The sequence below is a fragment of the Poecile atricapillus genome, chromosome 1 (assembly GCF_030490865.1).
Source record: "Poecile atricapillus isolate bPoeAtr1 chromosome 1, bPoeAtr1.hap1, whole genome shotgun sequence".
Classification (NCBI taxonomy): Eukaryota; Metazoa; Chordata; class Aves; order Passeriformes; family Paridae; genus Poecile; species Poecile atricapillus.
This window is the reverse complement of record NC_081249.1, coordinates 41,716,077-41,738,683: the sequence shown is the minus strand read 5'-3', so window position 1 is coordinate 41,738,683 and position 22,607 is coordinate 41,716,077. Positions and strand designations below refer to the sequence as shown.

At 36.7% G+C, this 22,607-nt stretch overlaps 1 protein-coding gene across 1 annotated transcript in view; it reads left to right on the top strand.

Moving 5' to 3' along the window:
- Positions 1-22,607, top strand: part of GPC6 (glypican 6) — a 713,349-nt gene that overhangs the window by 459,130 nt on the left and 231,612 nt on the right. The gene's annotated exons all lie outside the window — the stretch shown is intronic.

The window sequence follows — 22,607 nt, the reverse complement described above, 5'->3', positions numbered from 1 at the left end:
CCTTTCCCTGCCAGTAAAACCTAGGCCATTACAACATTTTAGAAAATAATGCCATTTCCATTTATATATCAGCTGCACAAAATTTGATAGCTCTTCATTCAAAATGAAGCTCTTACAAATACAACATAAGATGGTGTGAAATGTGTTGGCATCCTGTCATTGAAAGTGTATTTGTAGACACAGAAGACAAAATCTGAAATTTGGTTTATACTGCTGAAAGAAAAACACTAGGTTCACTTAGGAGAGCACTATGAAAAAGATCTGCATATGGAATTTAAAAGCCAAAAATCAAGATTCTCTACTTCTTTACCAAAAGGTACACTCATGATGAGAAAGATATTCTTAACTGTAAAGGCTGCATAGTTCAGTCAGAGGTTTGAAGATGTATCTCAGACACATGTTAAAAACATTCAAAAAAACTTCAAAGTACTGCTGTTCTGAAAATTTTCGCAGAAGCAAGGTTGTTTCAAGTACTTGATATCATAAAGTAATATCAACAAGTAGTTCCATCAGTGAGACTTACTACTGCTGTTAAATTTTTATAGATTCACATGATTCACATTCTGACTAAACTTGATGATTTCTGGAAAAATGCAAAGGCAATGTTTCTTGCTCACTGGATTCAAATAATTTCAAATGTGTATGGAAACTGTCGTAACCTTAAGTAAATTAATTTTTTGTTTAATTTAGTTTTGAAAATTCTAGATTTTCTAAGACAAGCAAATAGAAATGTTTAGTTGAATAAAGATCTGGTGCCATGAACAAAATAATAGGAATGTATTAGATCATAATAAACAAAATTTTTTAGATTAGACACATACTACTTAGAAAAACCCTAGCTTTAAAAAAGCTGCAAATCTTTGAATGTTTTCTCATTGTCAGGTAGACTAACCCCTTCAGCAGAACTGTGAGGGGAACACTGAAGCTTAGACCTTCATGTGCAATAGGGGCAACGTTCAGAGCTTTTTTCTTTCTTTTTTTACAGGTGCAGATCAGGCAGAGATAAAAGCAAAACAGATATGACAGTTTCAGTTAATAATAGAAGGTGATGCTTTGGGCAGTGGACCAATGCTGATATGATGGTACTCAGGTGTCAGACTTGTGCTGTGCTAGGAAAATCACTGCTATGCAGTTAAAATCATTGCAGTTCTGTACAAAAATGGTATGTAATTAAAAAATAATGTAGGAAACAGCCCCTTAAGTGCTGATAAAATTTGCAGGCACTGCAACAGCTACTGTTCACTGTGCTGTGCACAATGAGGGTGCTTTAGTATCCAAAATGGATCATTTCAGGGCATCCAAAGCAGACCTGGCTGAATTTTGTAGCAGCAGGAGGTCAGATAGTTTTTAAAATAAAAGATAGTAATAGCTTAATGTAGATACTGCTACAAATTCTCTTTTATTATTATCACTGTTTTTGGGGATTAAAGATTTTTTCTTGTGCACAACAGGTATTCCATCCCTCTCCCCTATAACAACTTATATGAAGAGGAAAGGCAGGTAAAAATTATTAGGAGAGGCAGAGCAAGGCTATAGAACCAAATAATGTAGCTAATGAAACCTGTGCTTAAGTTGGTGAAAAAAAAAGTCTAATACTGGGAAAAAATTCAGATTCCTTAGTCCACTTCCCTTAGACATTATAATCAAAGCCAACTAGTGGAATAAGTAACTCATGAAAGAGGGGAGAACAATAACCTGAAGCCAGATTTACATAGATCTTTGTGTTAGGATTTCTGGCTTAATTTGTGCATATAATTGCTCTTTCTCTATGTTCCACTTCAAGTCGATTGAAGCTCCTTCCAGAGTGTGATTCATTATCTCTTAAAATAGATCTGATAAATTATCTGGAAAGAGAGCCTAAGGTAAGTCGCTCACAATTAGATGTCTAATTTTTGAGCAGCTGAATCTCACTTAATGCTGACAGTAAAGTAAGATCACAGAGTACGTGCATGGCAATTGCCTTGTTCTTTCCTGTAACCTCTATCCCACTCTAATGAAACAGCCCTCATGAGAATGATTTTTCCAAGCTGAATTATGCTATAAGGATTAGTTTTTACTTCCTATCTTTCCCTCAGTCTTAGCACTTCTTCTTCTTGAAATCTGTTCAATCTCTGCTCCCAGGTCTCTGTTCTTTTCTTATTCTTTGCTTTTTTATTTTCCCTTCCAATGTACTAGTTTTAGCTGAAGGTCCTCTAGGGTCTGTAGAGTCTGTCCATTCCTGCCTTTCACTCTGCCATACCTCAGGGTAATCTCATCTAACAGCAATCTAATGTACCATTTCTTTTTCTACTGGGAAGGCATGTAATTTACTATCAATACCAATCCTGTTTCCTTCCATTCAAGCTAAAACCTTGTTTCTCTGATACCTCCAGGTAAGAACATTATCTGTTCTTAAGTTTACCTGCATTACTTAGCTCAGCAGCATCTCTCCTTTTAGAAGGTGTTGTATGAACTACAGATATCAGTCTCTGTTTGCAATGTCCTCCAGACCTCATCCAAATATTTTAAACTAATTTTACATTATACCAAATAAACCTGTTTTTCTTGAATTGACATACTTTTGTCCAGGCTCCCAGCATCAGGTGTCATCCTTTTCTAGCCTTGACCAATGCAGTCTTGCTTCTGTTCAGCAGTCTTGCTAATGTTTTCAGAATGCTGTAAGGTTTTTGAGGTTTTAAATTGCCCTTTGTGGCTATCCTTTGGATCTCCCTTTTTATTAAATTAAAATAAGCTTTCTGTTAACTTCATAGCTTATCCCTTCTCATCAGGTCATTTCAAACAGAAAGCTGTCTCACAACCAGCCTCTATCATTGCTCTTGATCTTGATTCTTATTAGGAACATCCTAAAGCAAACCTCTTACATCATTTTGTGAAATGATATCCACAAAGAAACAGCAAAATTGTCATAATGTGTGCTATTCAAGTGCTACATATTTCTGTTGTCGTTTATTCTTCCCAATTTTAGTTTCTGTTCTTTTGAACAACAGCTTATTTCCATTCTCCTATAATGCTCAATCTGTATAATTTATTTTCTCCTCTTTTCTCACAGTTTCTGTTTGTTTTTGTGGGTTTTTTTTACAGTGGGATCTTGATTTATGGTTAGAGTTCATGGCAGTAATATTAATTAAAAGAAAGAAAAATAAGGAACAACTGCAGGATTTGATGTAATATAAATTGAAACACTGTTAACAAGATGGGACTCAAAACTAATTTGTAGTTATATTACATAAAAACTTACCATTATTTCCTTTTGATGGCCGAGAGATATTCAAATGATGTTGCAATACTGTAGTTTCATTTTTCTTGCTAAAAAATTCTGTTGAAAATTTTTACTGTCAGGAAAAATAGAGTAAAGAAAAAAGGAGTGTATACAGATTCATTATCTTGAAAATGAACAAGGAAGGTTAAAAGTGATCATATGTTCCTTTCAACATCACAAATTATTCCCAACCCTCATAGTTCCTGAAGTGGCAGTATCCAGTTTAGCTGGTTAACAATGGATTCAAAATATTATTCTATACAGCTCAGCTGTGTTGTGTTGTATTATTATAACTTGAATATTTTATATTTCTATGTGCATTGCTATTTAGTGTAGCAAGAACTCCTCCAGTCAAAAAAAAAAAAAAAAAAAAAAAAAGATTTATTTCTGAATTACCGTTCTTCAATAACAGAATTCAGCAACCATGCATATTAAATCAAAACTTTGGAAAAGGAAGCATAAACCAAATAGTCCATATAGATGAGAAATAAGTTTCTCAATATTTGAATTGCTCAGATGTGAAAATCGGTGCAAGCTGTACAATCACTCTTATATTGTGCTTATAAGGGGATTTTCATAACAATGCAATCTTACCAATTGCATGGTTTATTTTTCAGGATAACAGTACTGACTAATTCCAAATTATTTGTATAAGGTGAAGATATAAATCAGAAAACCTTATATCCTGTGAAGTGCAGGGAAGGGTTCCATAATTGAATCTGCTTTACAGCAATGGGCTACTCCATCAAATTAGAGAGGCTTTTTCACCCCCAAAATTTGGAAGGAAGCTGTTGAATGAGTTGGAAGTTTTGGCACATGAACCTGTAAGAGCTAGATACTCTGATTGTAGTTTGATAATTTCCTGTAATGGACAAACCCTTTTCTCTGCATCTGATTTAAAAGCATAATTCAACTTCCGTTTTGCTTTCTTTGTGCTTTTAAACAGCTAGGTTTCTGTAGGCAGCATCTGCTTACTGAGAAGATCTTATCTTTTGGTTAGAATTCCTTTGCCCTCCTAATTTTTTTTTTCCCCAGGCATTTTTAATACCCATGAAAAGTCACTTTGTATTGGAGCCAAGTTGTCAAACAACAGAATTTGGAGGGCCTTGGAAGAAGGCAAGACAAACTAATTTATTTATTTAATGAACTGCCTATGAACAAAAACTCTAGCACATGCAGACTGAAGGCAGAAAATTCCCCAAATGTAAGGAAAAAGTAACTGATTTAGTCATGGTCTAAATTACATTTTATAAACTATTTTAGCTCTTTTTTATATACTACATTTGTTCTGTAGGCTTGTTCACATAAACTCATATCTCACAATCAGAATATTGCAATGTCTAATGTAGTATTTTAGAAGAAGAGTTGTCATTTAAATAACTCTTGTCATCTATTTACTGCACTGTTTTCTTAGTTAAATTCTCTGCTATAGTCATCTTGCTTGCCCATCTAAAGGTTTCTTTGCACTCACACCTCTCTAAAATCTGAAGATTCCTTAAAAAAAAAACAAAAACAGAACCAACCTCCCCAAAAAATAAAAATAAATCAAACCAACAAACAAGAAAAAAAAACCAAAACAAAAAACAAAAAACCACCCCAAACAAACAGGCAGCAGCAAAAACCCCACATGTGTGGCTGCATTCGTTAGAAGGGAAGTTTCAATTTCAGGTGCTAAAAATTAAAGGTTCTCATTGGTAGTGTATGCCCAATGCCTGACTCTAGATAACCATTTCCTAACATATCAATACAAGTGCTTTATAGCAATTGCAGTTGCTCGACCACCTCAATGTTCACAATGAGCTAGCACAAAAATACAAAGGAACACCAGGTGTGATAAAGGCTATATTCCTGCAGACAACCTATTCCAGTGTTTCCCTCCTTCCCTCCTAGCTTTGTGCCCTCAGTTTCCCCAGCTGCAGGCTGGTCTGCAAAACGTACTCATCCTGAGTAAAGTTCCTGTCAGTGAGCTGGGAAGATAGCTGAAGCCACAAACCTTGTGGAACATCAATCCCTGGCCCTCTTTTATTTCACAAATCAGAGAGCTCAGGTGGCTGCCCTTCTGCTCTTGTAGCACAGCTGACCAGCTTTGCAGGAACAGGGAAACATTTTCAGGGGATGTCGCAGTATAAGGTGGAAATGGGGATAGCAAATGAAGTGTGAAGAACTGCAGGGATAGCAGTTCTGCACTTCTGATGCATAAACAATTTAGGAGGCTTCCCATATACTTTGTGTTTTTCTACTGCTCTGGGCCTGTGAAACACCAGGAGTATGACCTGTCTTCTGACTGACAGGTTAGCTCATTGCAAATGTAACAAGCAAATGTGTTGGGAGGACTATTCCAAGGAAATACAAAAATAGAGTACTTAGCTTTGGGGTAGGATGATTGCTTTAGAAAAGCTTCAGGTTTAATTAATTCCAATACCCTGAAAGCAAGCAGGAAATCACAAAACATCAGCTTTGGTATGTTCTGTGTGTTTAGTTTGTCTGAATCTTATGCGTGCGGTTTTTAGAGACCCATGGAAAAGTTAAACCACAAACCAGCAAAAGCAGAGAAAAAGTCATTCTAAGGAATGGGTGTGCTCTGTCCTTTTCTTTCCCAAAGAGAGACGTTTTAAATTGAATGGCCCATACTTGAGTTCTGCAATTTGTACCATAATAGCTAACTACTGCTAGCAACACCGAATATTCAAGGACATTTCTCTTCTTTGTGGACTTGGTTGAGTAGTTTTAAGCTTATATTTTTCATATTTATAGACCAAATATTATACCAAAAAAAATTAAGCAACCAAGCCAAAAGAAAAAACACCCAGTTTTAATTCAAACTAATTCTTCTTATGAATTTCTTTCAGAGTTATTTTTTTCTTCATAACAAAAAGGTTTTAATTCAAAGTATTTATCTTTTCAACTAATTTAAAATTAGTTTCTAAACAGAGACAAACAAACAAAAAACAACCCACAAAAAACCTTGTGCTAAGATGCAGAGGGAACCACAAAATTTAGAATTTTCTAAATTATTTTCATAATGTACTTGCACTATTGGTACTATTTACTAAATAACATACATAGAAATCAGGAACCTATTGAAAATTATTTTCTGATATATCTCCTAATGAAAAAGTAACTTTTGGAATTTAGTAGAAGCATATAGAAGGCTAATGTAATGTTTCTGGCAGCTATCTTGCCCAGGGATCAAGCAATCACAGGAACTGAAACCATTTTAAGGAGGAATTATCACATTTGCTATACCTTCCATAAGAGTAAGGACAACTGTCCCTTTCTGACATTACCCTGCTGGGTGACAGAGTATTATGCAGTCCTGAAATGGTGTGACTATTAAACTCTACAATCCTATTCTTACAGGTCACTGAAAACACTTTGAAATGCATTTTTATAGCTCAGCCACAGATAAATGAAGCAGAAAATGTCTGTGTTAGAGACTTGTCAATTGGAGAAGAAAAAAAAATCTTTGCTGTTTCTGCCCTTATGTTGACAGATTTATTTTTATTTCTCTAGTAGAGGATTTTCTTTTATTTTTTTTTTAGTATTTAAAAGACTGAAGCTGATATGTGAAAATGAAACCTTCAGTTTTAAACAAGGGAATAGAATTTCTGCATAGTACAAGCATATGAGATTTGCTAAAATATTTTGCAGTCCTCTCAGTGGTAGTGTTTTACCTCTAAATTGTGTTGCCTGATGCATTAAGGAGTAAGGTACATGTGTTCTGTGCAGTTGCTTTGAATCTTTGATATACAAGTAAGTATTTCAGAAAATGTACCTTGAGCCATTGGCCAGTCTATTGGGTCATGCACAGGACTAAACTACAATCCACACATGGAGACCAAAGAAGAAATGCTTGCACTGAAAAAGATAACCTCCTCTCCTCTCCTCTCCTTGAGTCGAGTCTCCTCGAGTCTCCTCGAGTCTCCTCTCCTCGAGTCTCCTCTCCTCTGTTTCTGTTTCACTAATTTATAGGACATTATAAATTAATTTTACTAAAAACACTAACAAAATAGGTATTGCTAAGGTAAATCATTCCCACGAACTGTACAAGTAGTTCACAGCTCATTATTTATGTTCTCCTGTTAATATGGAAAGCCCCTGCACTTTCCAGCTTGAGTGCATGGACTTGGACCTTGGGACCTTTGACTGAGGTTGGGGTACATCTTCTTCCCTGATTTTGAGCATGAACTGAAAACATTATGTATGATATGATGTTTACACCAGGTTGACTGGTGAAGAGGATTTTTAGGCCCAAGTTCACTGTTATTGTCCATGTCTAAAAAAGAATATTACTGGAAAGTCTATTCTATTTTAAGTCATATTCTTCTAGATAACACGGCAGTCAGAAGTCCATATATGAGAAATTTCTTTTTCAAATTAAGGCTTGAGAGATGCTAAAAACAATTATTGCAATGTAAAGTTTCTGTAGTTTCCTATCTGCTCTCCCTTCTGCAGTGTGTTCTATGCACCAGTGCAGTAAAACTCTGTCTAATAGGAGACTGTAGGATTCATTAAGAAGAAAAATTATTCCTTTCTATGTCTGATCATGTGTATTTTCTCATATATGTTTGAAGATTCTGTGATACTTGGCAGGATTTGAAGTCTCACCAGAGAAGTTCCACTGAAAACATGAAGGACAAGTGACAGATTTTAGTCTGCTTTCAGAAAACAGAAGCTAACTATAGACAGGATTTACATACACACTTTCCTCTGTTTCCTATCAAATGCTGGAATGACAGACAGAAAACAAGTTTCTTGCAACAGACAGCTATCTGTTTCTCCTCACTTCAGCCCATTTCTATCCCACTGAGGTTATGTGGGTGCATTATCTATACATATTCTGTATTAAGGTATCTGTGTTCTGCATGTTTCTCTATCATAGAGTGAGGAAATCATTTAATAATACTGCCTAGAGCTTTCCATTTAAATTTTCATTGCATCTGGGAAAGCTGCTAAGTGAACGAGCATTGACTTTCTGAGATAAAAATAAACCCATAGTGCTTTAATTTTTTTTGGCAAAGAACCAGCATTTCATAATTTCATCCTTTTAGTTTGTTATGGGCTATAACTCAACTTTAATGATCTGATTCAGTGAAGTAATAAAATCCCAGCTTCTTTTCTTTTTAATAGTCAGATTTATTGGTTCATACATGGTTTTTAACATCTGCAGGTCAGAAACTGTCAAATTGCTTAGACCAAGGTATGTGTTTGTTACTTGGGCACAAGTGAACACAGTTTTCTGGATCAGAATTATCAAAAGACTGAGATTGTATAACTAGTGACGTATGACTCCATGGTTCTCTGCCAGGTTTTTTATTCACTTCTTAGGTACTACCACCCATATTTTAGCACAGAAGAAAACAGCTTAATCAGAAACAAAAAGACAAAAGAGGTGTTTGAGGAACTGATAAGCATTTATACATATGTGAGGAAGGTGAAGGAGATAATACATTGAATATTATAATTTAAGTTATGCTTGTGATAGAAATGAGAAAAATGTCTAATATTTCAGTCAGGTGTAAAAAATAGATAAGAGGAAGGCACTGGTTTACAATCAAAATATAGAGGGAAAGTGTAGTTGCCAATATTTGCTTCCCTCGACTAATTTTTTTTGTTTTGTTTTCATCAAATAAGGGGTAGACAGGTAGGGTAGAATTAGAGGGGAAAGGTCATGTGCCTTGTACTGCTGGCAGTGATTTTCCTAATGAAGCCCAGAAGTCTGCTGGCCATCTTTGCCCCAGGGGTATATTATGGTCTCATATCCAGGTTGGTGCTGCTTTCTGCCTATTAGTCCCCAGTTTATCCTGGTACATGAGGTTATTCCTTCTTACAGGCAGGCTTTGCATGTACCAAGAGGCTGGTCAAACCTGGAACCGGAGAGGCTTCCTAGAGAGCTGGTCAATGCCCCAGACCTGCCAATGGTTAGGAGATATTTGGACAAGGCTCTAAGTAATACACTTTTAGTCAGCCTGAGGTGGCCTGGCAGTTGGGCTAGGTGACTGTCTCTTCCAGCTGAGATGGGGAAGCATAGAGGATGAGGAAAATGCTGGGGTGCTTAATGTCTTCTTTGCCTCAGTCTTTAATAGTAAGAAGAGTTGTTCTCAGGGTACCCAGCCCCCTGAGCTGGGAGACAGGGATGAGGAGCAGAATAATGCCCCTATAATCCAAGGGAAAATGGTCAGCTACCTGCTACACCACTCAGACACACAAAAGTCTGTGGGGCTGGGTGGGATCCACCCGAGTGTACTGAGGGAGCTGGCAGAAGGACTCACTGGGCAACTTTCTATCACTTACTGGGAATCCTGACTTACCAGGGAGTCCCCAGTTGACTGGAGGTTACTTACTGTAACACCCATATACAAGAAGGGTTGTAAGGAGGATCCAGGGATACACAGGTTTGTCTGTCTGACCTCTGTGCCAGGGAAGATCATGGAGCAGATCATCTTGAGTGCCAACAGGCAGAATGCGCAAAACAACCAAGGGATCAGGCCCAGACAGACTGAATTTGTGAAAGGCAGGTCCTGCTTGACCAATCTGATCTCCTTTTATGACAAGATGATCCACTAACCAGATGAGTGAGAAGCTTTGGGTGTTGTCTACCTGGACTTCAGGAAAGCCTCTGACACTGTTTCATTCACTGAATGACAACATTCTCCTGAAGAAATTGACTGCTCACTATTTGAACTTTTTTCTGGATATAAATTTGGCTGGATGTCTGGGCCCAGAGAGTGATAGTGAAGGTAGTTACACGCAGCTAATCACAAGTGCTGTTCCCCAGGACTTTGCATCAGGGCTAGTCGTGTTTAATATTCTTACTGACCGCCTGGATGACTGGATTGAGCACAGCCTCAGTCTGTTTGCAAAGGACACCAAATCCTCTGGGAGTGTTGATCTGCTGCAGGAAGGCTCAGCACAGGGATCTGGATAGCAGGGATCCATGGCCTCAGACCAAAGGTATGAGGTTCGGTAAGGCTGAGTGCTGGGTCCTGCCCTTGGGTCACAACAACCCCTTGTAGTGCTGCAGGGCTGGGGGCAGAGTGGCTTGGAGAGCTGCCTGGTGGAAAAGGATCTGGGGGTGCTGGTTGACAGCCACTGAACATGAGCAAGGGTAGGGTATCCTGCAGTCTGCCAGATCAGCTAAGACTGTCATCAGGAAGAGGTTTATGGTAATTTCCAGTGGCCTACAGCGTGACTGTGCTTTGCCTCTCTGCGTGGAGAGATCCCCACAGTATACCTTTCTGGATATGTTTCCACATTAAGCCAAATAAGCAGCATGATTTCACAACTTTTAAAGCCTGTTGGATTCAGTGGACTTCAGTATGCAAGGGGTTTCTCCAGCATCAATCAGTTGGAACTGGCTTTGGTGGTCACTAAGGCACAGGGGCAGCTGGGGAAATTTTGGAATAATTAGGCAAAAATGTGTTTTGTTTGGCTCATGCCTGATCCAAACCTATTTTGTACTACTCTAGTGATACAGTGATGCTTAAACTTGGTATTAATGTGCATGGAACCATAGTCTTAGCCTCATCAAGGCTTACCCTGACCCTCTCCAGCAGGAAAAACAGCTTTCCTGGTGCTCTAGAGGCTAAAATAATTTGCTCCTAAATGTTTGAAAGTACTGTCCAGGGAAGTGGTAGAGTCACCGTCCCTGGAAGTATTCAAGAAATGACTTGATGTGGCACTTAGTGCACTGGTCTAGTTGATATGGTGGTATTCATTCAGAGGTTGGACTCAATGATATTTTAAGTATTTTCTAACCAAAATGATTCTGTGATTCCGTGATGATATGTCAAGAGATGAGACCATACCTACATTCCCAAGGGAAAAAAAAATATGAAAGGAAAAGCTTAATGAAACACGTCATAATCGTGTAGCCAATCTGAAGAGAGGCTATGTTGTTTCTGTTCTTTTAATGAAGCAGTTCACTCCCCTGTAATTTCTGCTTCACAATATCCAGTTACTAAAAACATAATAGACATGGGCTGGAAGTTTTGTGCCTTGACTTGTAAATAACATTTGACCAGTGAGGTTGTATGCAGGAGCAAGGACTGTGCACCACTGATTGCACTTGATCTTCAGATGGTAGAATTAAATCCTAAAATCCATTTTCCTGCAGCCAGTGAAAATCATGTATTCAGCTCCTACAGTCAGCACCTGCATTTCCAAAATTAGCAAACATTCTGAGATAGCTACACAGATATCAACAAATCGTGTGTCTAATATCTGTCTTTCACTGAGCAGTATTTTATTTTTAGCAGGCTATTCTTTTCTCTTTTCAGAAACAGAATTTCAACACAGAAGTCATAAAGACTCCCCATCTGACGGGTGCAGACACCTGTGCACTTACGCACGCATGCATATATGCATTTAACACGCACTACGCACACTGCATACAATTTTTTGTCATTCAAATAAGGAACAGAAAAGAACATCAGGAGGGATGTCGTTCAATAATTACCTATTGTTGAACACAGCATTAGGCTTTTCCCAGAACTTGCTCATGGATAATTCTCATCTACTCTGCAAGTGTGTGAGTTCTCCAGTAATTTCTTTCTATGTTTTTTGTGCATATCATTCTTTAAATGGGGGGTAGAAACAGGCATTTTGGGAGTCTGTTTTGGGGTCCATTTAACAGATTGATATTTGAGGAATCAAAGGTTTTTAAGGTTCAATTTCCATGTAAAATTTCAAGTCAGTTTCACTCTTAAGAAATAAGTATTGATTTTCAGAGAAATGCTAATCAAAATGCTCCTGAAAAAGGGAAGGAAATTGAGTGTAGAAGAAAAGCATCATGAAAGAAGATAGGAAATTTACTGTTTCCTCTTTTACTGAAGGGAATATTCTTCTTGGTGGTATGAGCTTGATTTCCAAGATTCTCTGTAAAGCAAAGTCTATGAAAATAAATACTGAAATTTAAGATACTTCTCTTGATAACATGCTTTTGTAGTAGTGACATACTTCAAACTGCAGGGATTATTGTAACTGTTGAAATTGTGAATGCTTTTATGAGATTTAAGACCAGTCCTTAAATCTAGTCTCTGTTCTCCAGGAGCTTTACATGAGACCTGGAAAATATTAGGAATTCTTGTTTACTAATTCAAGAAGATATAGGCAATGCACAGAGGTCAGAGTGAGAGGGAAGTGCTGAGATAAGTGGGCGATGGTCCTGGAGTCAAGCTTCCATAGAACTTACCTCTAGTGGTGGATAGAGTCCTGTTCAGCCCCTCCCTCCTACAGGGAGGGCATTTTTTTCAGATTAGCTTCCAGAGGTCCCTCCAAACCTAATTTTTTCCTTGATGCTATGGTAATCAGTGACAATAAAGCTAGAGGACAGAACCCAGCAGCTTCTGTCTCTGCACACCTAGTCTGCATCCCAGCTCCACATCAAGTTAAATTTTGGACATGCTTCCCTCCATCCTCCATTTTGTACCTTTCCAGTTTCCACTTGTAGAGACCTGGTGAAAGCAACAGTGTGATCCAACAAGTTCCAGCTTGACAGGAGCTGGTTTTCTTTAGCAGAACTAGGTTTGTCTGTTGCCTTAATGTAATGTATTTGAGCTTCTCTCTCTAAAAAATATGACTTTCCCAGTGGCTGTAGTTACACAGTGTTTGTAATCACAGTCAGCAGCAAAGAAGTTAAAAGACCAGAAACATGCAAACTGTCACTCCACCTCCACCGCCACCAGCAGGCTTTATGAATGGTCTTTTATGAATGTTGTTAGCTTTCCAGCTACAAGACATTTTAAATGATGGATGAACAAAGGCATCATCTGTGCAAACACTGGGATGTTTGAACCCAGAGGAAGGTTCAATAATTAGTCATGCAGAATATTAGCAACACCCTTTGGTCATATTCCAAGTTCCTCCTGGATTACAGCACAATGTCACAAATCATCAGCTGCTGCAACTGGTGTTTTCACAAAGGAAAACTTCCTGGGGGTAATACTGAACCAAGGAATAATATTTAACTCTGCATCTTTCCTAAAAACTGGTAGTGTAAAAAGGACCATTTCCCTCTACTTCTGGAAAATGGACTATTTTTTCATCATCTTTCCAGTCTTGTCATCCTTACAGAACTGAATGTGTTCAGCAGTAGAAAGTGAGACAGTTTTCTACTGTTTTGTGTCATCAGCATAACTATGAACAGTTAAATATGCAGCAATATAAATATGCAGTTAAATATAACGATCCTCTCTGTTATAGCTTCAAACAAGTACTAAGAAGTACCTTTTCAGGCCCACTAGATGGAGGGAGGTAAATGAGGGCAGGATTTGAAAGCAATGCTTTGTCTTTCACAGTTGTACCAGAAGGAAGCATTTCTGAAAGCCCCAGCAGAAGGGTTTTCAGATTGTGTTGTGCATACAAGAAACAACATAGTTTACTTTCCAGACTCCTGGATGGTTTGCAAAACAGATGCATAGAAAAAAAATGACATTTTAGTCAGCAAGCTAAGAAAATTTGATCTGGAAATCATTGGAATATATCAAAAAGGTAACTTTATGCTGCCATTTTTTTGCAAAAGCACTTTTAAAATAGGACTGCACTTTAAATTGTTCAGTGTCAAATAGAACTAGACTGTAGGGACTGTATGGAGATAGAGATTATGTAAAGAGCAATAAAAAAAGTTAAAATGCCCTTCTCTTCAGCTCTAAAGTTCTCCAGCACACAGCAGATATCACAGGCACTGTTATTGGCAGCAAAGGCCTATATGGTGTTAAAGATACCCATACAGTACTGCATGTTACTCAAAAAAAAAAAAAAAATCCTATTCACATAACATTCTACCTTTATACTGGATCATTGTGCACTTAGTATCACTTCAAGATAAAAAAAGCCGTTTGGGCAGACAGGTTTCAAATGAACTCAATCAAGTACACTTTTCTGGATGAATCAGGCTAACTTCAATGTGCACATAGCTGAAACCTCCTGTGGTTAAATATTGGGTATGTACAGCAAGGCATTCTGGCTGTGACTTCAGTTGTCTATTTTAAAACACAAGCCTCCTGCAGAAAAAAATTATTTAGTTAGCTAAATAAAGTGCTTGTTGAAAATCCAAAGAAATCATTTGTGTGATAAATAAGGTTGCTTATTACCAAGCTAGGATGATTATAGCTATTTTATGAAATTTTAATTACATTATGTGGCTGCTCAAATATTGGTTTTGAACATTAATCAAGTTACTTGGGAAGCATTTCACGGAAGGGAAAATAAAAATGAAATGGCTTATTTACTTACCCCAATGTATTAAGAGAAAAAATTCAGTGGGGAAATCATGAAAAAGCCATCAGGGAGAAAGCACTGCCTAGAGTGTTCACAGTCAGTAGAAGTCTGAAATAAATTTTTGCTTGAATGATCCTCCAGTGTTGTCTCAGTAGCATCTCCATGCTCCAGACAACATGGTGACTTCAAAAGCCATGAGTATTATTTTATAGGTAACTTTATATCCTAAAGCATTTAGATTTTTTACATATGTAGGAAACCATAAGATATTCTCATGTTACGAGATAAACGAGATGTCTACCAATTTTGTTATCCAAATTATAAAGCTTTTTATGGACTCTGAAAAAATCTATAAAAATTCTTCAACAGAAAGAAGGTTTGCAGTGAAGAAAAGCAAATATAAGCCTGAATTAATTAGACAGATATGGATTGATGCTGAACTGATGTGACAAGTGCCCATGTTTTGCCACTGCATATGTTTTCTGTCTCAGTGATTTATTTCTTGTGGTAAATTGCACAGGACAGACATGTCACCTGAAGTCTGCTGAATTATTTCATTTTACATTTTTATTACCCTTTAGAAATATTACAGATTTGTATTAACATTGACATCTTGAATAGCGATTCAAGGGCATTATCTGTGCATGCAGTTTTATTAAGTACATATCAGCACTGATGGTAGCAAAAAACTCCTGATGGTGCTTCATCATAGACATCCACAAACTCACAGCTGTATTCAACAGAGCCCTTTACAAAGAGTTTCAGGGGAGCATCTCTCCTGTAGTGCATGACCTAACTCTGCTTTTCCCTCATCCACAACTGGAGCAATGTGGAAAAACAGAAACCTTTCCCCTTAATTTTCTCGCTTGCATAAACTGAATAAAGGCCCAGCATACTTCTGCCCTGGCAGCCCAGAACTGCAGTTTGTTGTTTCCTCAAGTCCAGAAGGAAGAGGAAAAGGACAGAAACAAGGCAGCAGATGCTGTTTGGCATTTCTGTCCAGGTGTATGAATAAAACATTCCTTGGGTCTTGAAGCTGATGCTATAGTACACATGCTCTTTGCTCATCAGGAGCCCCAAAAGCTGTTGCTTCATTCTGTTACCTTCACATCAGACCCTTGGACATCCTTTTCTAGCCAAGGGCTCATTTAGAAGTCCTACAGTGGGATACTGTTTTCTCTAAAGGGATCGAACAACATGCAGTCAAACACAGCTAGTTAATTTACAGAACTTTGATTTCAACTTAAAAGAGCAGTGTTTAGCTGTGTAAAGGTGGTTGTGGGTCAACAAAAGTGATGAGAAAATAACATCATAAATTTTCTCACATGATAAAATCCAAGCAGTATCAAAGTTATTTCTTAAGGCATCTCTGTAGTTTTATTTCAAACTAGTTGATATTTTAATAAAAATCATATATTTAATGAAGAAATTATAACACTACATTAGATTTTTTGCCAATGAGAATTCCCCATTATTACAAGCCTTGTTCTTAGGTCCTTTAAATGTAGTTCAATGTTCTTCACAAATATTTCACTTGTATTGTGCAGTGCATACCGTATCAAGATAAAAGATTTCTATGTATTGCTAATAACTTCAGTACTAATACCTGATATAATTTGTGGCATTTCTTTTCTCTTCAGACAAGACAGAATGCCTGAGAAGAGAAAAAATAAAAGTGGAACAATCTGGCATCCAGATAATCAGATAAAATTTTGAGTCTGAATATTTTCTTTGCAGCAAAGGTTGAGATACCATGCAAACCCAAGAGTCAACCTAGGTAGTCTCAGCATGTTTTATATGAATATTAATCCCAGATAGCTCTGATTATTTAATCTCTATCACTGTCTGTCTGGCTGACTGTCAGCTGCTTGTTTATGTAGATCAAAATATTATCCAGATCATTTTTTTCAATTGTTGTCCATTTCGTGTTACATTTTCATTAAATATCAGATCAGACCTTTTCTACTCTTAAAAATGGTTGTATTCAGGATTGAACACTTGTATCACCAAAGAATGAATATGGTATAAGTGTACAGTGGAGATAGTATATCTATGAATGTCCAAAGACATACATTCATTTTACTTCTAATTTACACAAATTGCCTTAAACTGACTTAATAATCAATGATCCTTTTAGGTCCTTTCCAGCTCATTGTATTGTCTGGTTCTGTGAAATATTCATCTTTCTTAAGAAGCCTTACCTAGATATAACCATAGAAAAAAATATTTTGTACCCATCTCTGTAAGCTTGTGTCTTTAGTGGACTTTTAATTCCCAATATAAAAATTTTCATTCTGTGAGATCCGGTTAAAACTTTCTAGTTTTGGTTGATTTACTTTTAGTCCAAGTGTTTACTTGGGTATGTCAAGCAAACTCCACATATTTGCCTGGATTATTACCATTGAACATTTTGGTTGCAGGAAGTGCCAAAGTTTTGAACATTTCTATGTATGTATGTTTCAGCTCTTCATATACCTATTTAGACAAAGTGAAGCATGATAAATCTACAAGGAACAGTAAAATAGATTTACTGAAGACTGCTGAGGGCTATGCAGCATTTCATAACTTTCAAAGACACCATTAGAGATAGAATTGTTCCATTGCACTTCAGCAGGGTATGTCTTAAATTAACTCTGAATAAAGGGACATTGAGGGAAAAGAAAGACCTTCAAAGAAAATTAAATTTTCAATGCAAGGACAGTCCAGGTCCAAGGACATCCGCACTTCTGTCCTTTGCACTTTTCAAAGTTCAATTGAATAAGAATTGAGTAAGAGTATTTTATGTTCAGATAATTATGTAATTATTTTGTTTTATAATACCTTTCATTCTAAAGAATCCCATGAAACTTCAATATCCCTACAAAGGATCTGGGAGATATTTTGCTGAAGGATAACAGAGTATAGCTGGAGAACAAATTGCTTTCTGGCAAGCCAAAGTTTCAAGATGTAAAAAACTTTCTTCAGTCTTATCCTCTCATTAGATTAGCGAATTTGTATGAATGAGAAGGACTGATTTGTTATCTATGTACTTTATCCTATGCCTTCTTCATTCCAAATGAAATGCATAATCAGGGAGGAAAGGAAACCTCTCCCATTGGAACTATTCCACCTTGGATAAGTAATGAACCCTTTCCTTGAGTAGGCATTGAGCCTTTACTTCCACAATTCAAGATAGCTGTCAAGCTTCTGAAAGTTAGAATTCATTTATCTTATGTTTTTTCTGCACTAGCCAGTCTTTATCTGAACATATTAACTAGAAAAAAAAAAAATCAGAAGAGAGACTGTCAGAACTAGCTGGAAAAGGAATAAACCCTTGCTTTTATTTTGCTACAAAACCTTATCTTTGCCCTTAAAATGATCTTGCTATAACCATTTTATCAATGTGTTGGGTTAACCCTGGCCATTAACTCACCTACTCAGTCACTCATCCACTTGTCCTCAATCAGAATGCAGGCAACAGTTTGAAGAGAAAAAGTAAGAATGCTTTTGGGTCAAGATAAAGACAATTTAATAAGTCATGGAAATATTAAAAAAATCGACCAAATGGAAAGATTGAAAGGACAATCACTTCCCATGCCACAGGCAAACTGAAGCACAGCCAGTCTCCAAATATCTCTGAGGTCAGCTGTCCTGGCTGTGTTCTCTCCCAGCCTCTTCTCTACACCTGGGCTACTTGATGGTGAGGCAACATGAGAAACAAAGAAAGTCTCAGTGCTGTGTAGGCACTGCTATGCAATAGCTGAAACTGGGGCATGATCAACACTATTCAGTCTCAAATCCAAAATATAGTGCTAAATGGGCCACTGTGAAGAATTTTAGCTCCATCCCAGCCAGATCCAGTATGATCTCCTAAAGCAAGAGATCTGTTTTGATAACTCAGCACTTCACAATGGAAAAGTTAGTTTACTGGAAAAATCCCCAATTTGTGTAAGATCTCCAAACATTCCCCACCAGCCTGGTAGGGTTTCAGTCCAATTGAAATTCAGTAGAAAGTAAGGACTTCCACATTTAAGATATTTCTCTATCTAAATTATTTTTAAGTGGTATTCCTTTTTAAGCTATTTTCTAAAATAGTGTGGTGCCTCTGAGGTGGGAGAGCCTTGATCCATGGTGACTTCCTTCCCAGGCTAGATTTTTACCATTAGGCTAATGAAATATATTAACACAACAATAAAGCCTAAGATATGTTTTCGAATACTTTTAAGTCCTAAAACATAGTGGCAAACAAATTGCTAATCTGAAGTAGTGTTTAGCCTGGAGAAGATTCTTAAGATTTTCTCTCAGTTGATTTAGATGTCCTAATATCCGACTGGTATATCAAACCTGGACATGTCCATCTCTCTCATTTGACATCTAGGCAGTTTCAGATGCCTGAATTAACGCTTTGAATTCTGGTGCGGTATCAGCACACTGCTTATGCAAAGTGAAATTCAAATTGCTTCCACTTTGTTGTCCCATGAAGTAGTCTCATTTCCATTTTAAGCTGTCTACCCTGAAATACTATTATCTATTTCAATATCTCCTCCAACTTGCTTTTTGAGAAGAGTCATTGTGTTTCCTTGAACTAAATGTCAACAGGAAATGCTTTTAAATTGTTCTTGATTATTGTATAAAACTTTCTTGGCAAAAAGAAAAATTGATACAGTGTGCCTAAAACACTTGTGTTGAGACTATTCTAGCTGAAAATGAAGAAATTCAGAGTGAAGGAGACAGTGTCTAGGAAAAGGGACACATGCAAGGACAAAGAGTATTAATCAAGATTCACATTAAAGCTAGTGTTGTCCAATTTACTAACTCCATTCCAAATTGTGTTTCTTGAAGAATGACATTTTCCATTTGTCCTTATATTTTTTCCATTCATCTCAACAAGACAGTGAAAGAAAAATAAGATTGTAGCTTATGATAAAGCAGAAAAAAATCCAAGACCATTGTGCTTGTTCATGTGTTAAAGATTCATATTTGATCCTACAATTTAGGTGGAGTGTGACAGTTATTAGACAACCTTATTTCAAGAAAATTGGAAAAAAAGTTGGACAAAATGGTCTTACTGGATTTTTTTATGCTACCTTAAACTTCTAAACCTCTTCCAAATATCCTATCATGGTGAGTTCTCATGCCTTCAAATTTGATGGGGCTGCACTTGCTGCCTTTTGAATTTCCTTGCATGACCTAAAGAAAAATGAGGCAACTATGAACCCATACATTCTAGTTGTATTTATTGGAATAATGGACACTTTTCCAACAGCACTGCTTTATTTGGTCTCTAGAGCAGTAGTCTTTCTTTTCCTTGTAGAAAAGAAAGAGAAAACACTGTTCTCGCTCACTCAGATAGAAAGAGAACTTCTTAATTTAATTTCTTCAGGCAGCATAGGATGGATACATGCATTATAACTTAGAGCAAACAGCATCAGTGATTCAGCATATGCTTCTTCTTAATCATGTAATTTATTCCCCTTGTAGGGCAATTACATTTTAAAACAGCTTCCCTTCCTGATTGTCAAGGACAACATGAAGTCTTATCCCCTTAGATATATCTCTTATATTATATTCCTATGTTGAAAGGACACCTATTTTCTATGTAAGAATGATTTTTTCTCGAAATCATCAGAGTTTCTAGGTTGAGCTCCTTTATTACATGCACATTTGCTTTTGATATATAGTCATATGCTGTATCTCTTCTGAGGGCAGTTGATTTAATAAACTTACTTTTATTTTCTGAAGAGAACAACTTATCAAACTAGGAAAAGCAAAGCCTTTGAAAGAGTTGCTTAGTTTTCTGCAGCATGTTATAGAAGGAGAATGCCAGGCCATCTATCGCTCCTACCAATTCGACTGGATCAAACTGTTGTGGGCAAGGATTCAATACTTAGCAGAATCACTTCAGCAGGTACTGACTAGAGCTGTTGATACTCCTTTTACTGAGAAAATCAGTATGAACACATAGTATAGGGAGGTAGAAGGTCAGATTGCATGTGGCTGTCTCTACTGTTTCAATTGGTTTTACTGTCTAAATAACATGCTTTTTTCCACACTCCTTGCTATTTCAGTTTTCATTCTGTTCTCTTTTGTAACTTGTAAGGTGTTTTACTGATGTTAAAGACCCATTCTATATAGATCTAATTCATGAACCAATTCCATATGACTTAGTCAATTATCAATGAAACAAGAATTAAAGAGATTCTTGGCCTATACAGGAACAACATGCTTATATTTTTCCAAAATAAGATTTACTGTGAAGGTAAAGGACAGTATTTTATTACAGTAGAATTTTTATAGAAACAGTGTTTCAGCAGATTTTTCACATAGTAAGGGTTTTGTTTGTTTCCCTACATTCCCATTTTTTCTCTTACAGGCTCTTTAATTTTGCTTCTATCACAATTTCACTCATTCTTACAGCTCAGTACAGGGTTGTCTTCAGTATTTATGGCTATATTTCAGATTACGTGTTAAATTTAAATGTCTTTCCTATAAATTCCCAAACCCTGTATAGGTTTGTTGAGAATATTTATATTCTTGCCTGGACAGTCTTCTTACTTTTTCAGGACTTATATTTAAATGAGCAATAAAATTATATGAACAGACTTTCAAAGATGCTGAGCAGCCGAAGTTTCTATTGCCTTCAACAGCAGCTTTGTGCAGGTTCTTCAAAAAACTTGTCAGCTGGGTCCTAGTTGAAGAATGTTTTACTGCAAGTTATCAAAAATTTCAAGACCATACAGATGTAGTGTTTGAATGTGAACATACTCAAATAGGTGATTCTTGTAGTTTGAGAAGGAGGGTGAAGCAGTACATGTCTTCAGCAACTACAGTAACCAGCAGAAATGAAATGGTGTTTTATTTATGTGAAATTGGAAGCTGGATGGGGCTTTACTGTGTATGTGTAAAATAAGTTAGTGTTATTGATAGACCTATTTTTGACATCTTTTTGTTGTTCATCTTGTTTCTCTCCATTTTGTGGCAGCCCTTGACAACCAAAATTGGTTTTACTTCATCCATCCTTCATATGAGAGAAATGAAATAGCAAGTCCTGACATGTCCAAGACAAGTTTATCTATGTGATATCACTTCTCTTTCATTTTGATCTGAAGCTTTGTTTTCATTCCACACTCATCTTCACTCCCAATGAAGAGACAGACACAGTGCCATAGTTTTGATGACTGAATACAGAAAACTAAGTTCTGTCATCAGTTACGCCTCATCTAGCTCCAATGATGAAACACATTTGAAAACATGATTTGCGTTCCATTTTAAAACACGTTTTTTTCTGAATGTGTTTCATTTTCAGTGTGCTTAGTTCATTAAAGACTACATTTTGATGGGTTTTTGGCTTTGATGTTGGTCTGTTTATGGCAGGTGAAATGTTAAAGTTGTAGCCTATTGTTGGAGTCGTATATTTATGATGAAATTGTTACATATTTCATCACAGCTATGACTATTTTTTCTTTATATCTGGACTCTTTAGGGCTGAATTTTCAAAATAGAACATGTTTTTATAAGTGTATGTTTGTGTGCATGTGGCAAAGAGCAAGAGACAGAAACTGACCTACTGTGTACTATCTGACTGATGATAAATACTGCTAAATTTCTCATCATTGAAGATCTTTTTATTTTAGGGTACTAACATTACCACAATCATAAATATTTTCTGTAGCAACTTTTGCAGAGAATTCAGCAAGAACAAGTGGAGCTTAGGTACCATTAGGTACCATAAACAAGCTTAGATTTTGCTTTATGTTCATAGTGCATAGTTCATAGTACATGTGTTCAGAGTAATGTTTTTTCTTTTTCTTTTATTAATTAATGTGGAAAAAAATAATTTGTTCTTAATAAAATCATCAGGTGCAGTCTCAAAATTTAAATTGAATTAATATTAATCATTAGTAATCAATCTCATATGTATGAGTGAAAATCATTATGCTAGAGGAGTAAAAGGACTGGTTTGTGGCATTGTATTTTGTTAGCAGTTGGTATCATAGCATAAGGTTATATCAGACAGAGTGTCCATCCAGGAAAAAAATTAAAAGTTTCATCAGAAATTACTGAAAGAGAAATTGACCAACTTGCCATATAAGTAGGACAGACAGTAGGAAAATGCCTTTGCAACACGTTCAGGTTTTGGGTGGTTTTG